Source organism: Cryptomeria japonica, chromosome 7, assembly GCF_030272615.1.
Source record: "Cryptomeria japonica chromosome 7, Sugi_1.0, whole genome shotgun sequence".
NCBI classification, from domain to species: Eukaryota; Viridiplantae; Streptophyta; class Pinopsida; order Cupressales; family Cupressaceae; genus Cryptomeria; species Cryptomeria japonica.
The window spans coordinates 93,384,285-93,387,623 of NC_081411.1; the positions used below are offsets into that span (position 1 = coordinate 93,384,285).

The following is a 3,339-nucleotide window of genomic DNA, read 5'->3' on the forward strand; positions in this document are numbered from 1 at the left end:
AAGAAGACCAAACATTTTCATCACTCCCTTCATTCTTAGGCTGAGAATTGTATTCAACTGATGTAGATGTCATAGGAGCTCCCACTGAATGAGAGACCGGAGGCAGAGCGCTGGTAGTCAAATTCTGAAATAGAGACATAGGAACAAATTCTGTCTCTGATTTATTTGAATCTTGTAGTGCGGGAAAGGAGGTTTCATGAAAGACTACAACTCTGCTGCGAACAATCTTTTTGTGAACTAAATCCCACAATCTGAAACCAAACCGCTCTTCTCCATACCCCACAAAGATACATTTCAACGACTTTGGATCCAATTTCGTTTGCTTTTCCTTGGCTATATGCGACAAGGCTTCGCATACAAACACATGAAGATGCGAGTATGAAATCCTCTTCCCTTGCCATTCCTCTTCCAGAATACCAAAATCTAATTTAGATGATGGACTTCGGTTAATTAAATACACTGCTATGTTACACGCTTCTGCCCAAAAATCTTTTCCTAAACCTGCATTAGACAACATACATCGTGCCTTCTCAAGGATTGTTCTATTCATCCTCTCGGCTGCACCGTTTTCTTGAGGAGTGAAAGGAACAACCTTGATTCTTTTAATCCCATTATCAACACAAAAATTATCAAATTCATGTGAACAAAATTCCCCACCGTTATTGGTTTGTAAGCATTTAATCCTATGCCCAATCTGATTTTCAACTAATGCCTTGAAAATTTTAAATTTTGTAAACACTTCTGATTTCCTAGAAAGCATATAAATCCATAATTTTCTTGTGCAATCATCAAGAAATGTTACAAAATAGTTATCTCCTCCAATGGAGGTTACCTCTGTTGGTCCAAAAACATCTGAGTGTACAAGCTCCAATGGTGTTGTCTTTGTGTCACGCCCACTTTTCAAAAAACTAACTCTCTTTTGTTTGCCATAGAGGCAATGTTCACAAAAGGCTAAGTCCACAAGCTTGAGGCCCGGTAATTGATTTCTTGTATGCATAACATGGAGACCTTTCTTTCTAATGTGCCCAAGTCTTTGATGCCAAAGATCCACTTTGATGTCCTCAATCACCATTGCAGCTCCCACTTCACCATGAGCCTTAAAAATGTAAAGACTTCCCACTTTATTACCATTTGCAATCAGCATGGTACCATGTGTTACTTTCCAACAAATATCAAATTCCACTTCAATTTTGGGACATAGCGAACATCTTTGAGCAGCCATGTTTTACCACCTTCTAATGGCAGCAATAAATCCCCTTTGCCTGTAATTTCACAAGCTTTGTTATCTCCTAAAAAAACATTGCCAAAGTGCCCTTCATGGTAGTTGATGAATGCTTCAAGACATGAGGTAGCATGATAAGAGGCACCAGAATCATGCACCCATGAATCTAGAGTAGTGTTGGTTGTTGAAAGGATTAAGACGCTATCATCTTTATCATAAACTGTATTTTCTTCGTTGTCCCACACTCTCTCTTGTGCTCTTTTGAAATTTGTGCAATCCTTTTTCACATGACCCACTTTGCCACATAACCAACATTCACCATTTCTATTTCTAGACTTTGATCTCTTTGCTGATTTCGAACGTCTATGATAATTATTTCTGCCTCTGTTATGACTTCTACCTCTATTATCGGTGCTGACCACCGTTAAAGCTTCACCGGATGAAGGTTCATCATTCTTTCTTCTCAAATCCTCGCTGAGAAGAGTAGATGCTACATCATTAAAAACCAACTTATTTTTACCAGATATAGATGTGCTAACTGCTGTTACAACACCATCCTAGCTGCTTGGTAAAGAACATAATAACAAAACAACCTTGCTTTCATCATCTTGTGTCATCCCCACCGAAGTCGCTTGACTAATCAATGTATTAAATTCATTGATGTGGTTTGCCATAGCACAACCTTCCTTCATTTTCAGTTTGTACAAGTGCTTCATAATAAAAAATTTGTTTGCAGTCGAAGCCATTTCATACATGGCTGAGAGTCTATCCCATACTTTTTTTGTTGTTGCATCACCCATGACATTGAAGAGAACATTATGGACAGCGAGAGAAAAATTGTCGCTCTCGCCTTCTTGTCCAATTTTACAAAATCTTCATCAGCCATCCCAGCTGGTTTCTTTGCTATCCTTTCAAGCACGATTGAAAGATCTTGCTTTATCAGTAGAGACTCCATCTACACTTTCAATAATCCAAAGCTCTGTCCGGAGAATTTCTCTATCTTCGATTCTTCCATGATTCTGGAAATTCAAACACCAAAATCTAAACAACGATCTAACCTCGCTCTGATACCAATTGTTAGGACGAAGAATCAAATTGAAAACAACAGATAAACAAAATTAATAACACACACAATAATAAACAATGAGACACAAATTTATCATGGTTCGACAATTGCCTACATCCACACTTGAAGCAGGGGAACCAATTTATTATTCACCAATTTGTTTTACATATACACAACTGCAACTAGCTCTGGCAATCAAATTCAGAAAATGAATTACAATTAGCTCTTAAAGAGCTTGCAAGAAGAATGTGAATAGCCAAGAGTTTTGGCGGCAACAAGGAAGGAGTCCGTTGGACTTCAACTTCCAACAATTTTTTTATAATATTCAATATTATACATTCACAATAATATAATTTTACAATTTTTGTCATTTTTAGATAAGTTACATGTTCCAAACTTTAAGTGCTATATTCTTAATAAATTTTATGATGTGAGCTTTTTAATATGTTCTTGTTTTATAGTCTCTAGATCCTTTCTTACAACACTTCTATTTGGTATTGATTGTTTTTCTATTTTTTAAAATTAATCAATTCATTAATATATATTGATTTTATCCTTTTTTGTTAATAAATCAAGAAATACAATTCCAATCATCAGATATGATATATACATTAAAGAAAAAATTATGATTCATTACATAAACTAATTCTAATAATTAAAAGGTAATTTAAATTCTTAAGAGGTTAACAGACAAAAAAGTCGCTTTGGCCGAGTGGTTAAGGCGTGTGCCTGCTAAGTACATGGGGTTTCCCCGAGAGAGTTCGAATCTCTCAGGCGACGAGGAGTTTTGTCATATCAGCAGATGAGCTATTTCTCCGTTCCTCTTGTGATTGGTTGCAACGGCTTTTGCTAAGTTCTTCAGTTTTGTTGCAGCTGCTTTCGCTGAGTCATTTTAGAGTCAAGTGTAATGTTATGATTGTTTAAATTTAAAATTTAATGTCATTTATATATATAGAAATTGAGATATTAAGAATTTAGTTAGATATATTTTTGTTTGTTATATTTTATTTTTTTTTGGGTTGGGTGTTCGTTATGTGTTTATTATTTTAAA

General features: G+C 35.6%; 1 non-coding gene across 1 annotated transcript; it reads left to right on the top strand.

The window, feature by feature from the left end:
- The first annotated feature begins 2,986 nt into the window (after positions 1 to 2,986).
- TRNAS-GCU (transfer RNA serine (anticodon GCU)) lies at positions 2,987 to 3,068 on the top strand. The gene has a single exon. It is a non-coding gene; the product is annotated as a tRNA-Ser (tRNA).
- The last annotated feature ends 271 nt before the right edge of the window (positions 3,069 to 3,339 follow it).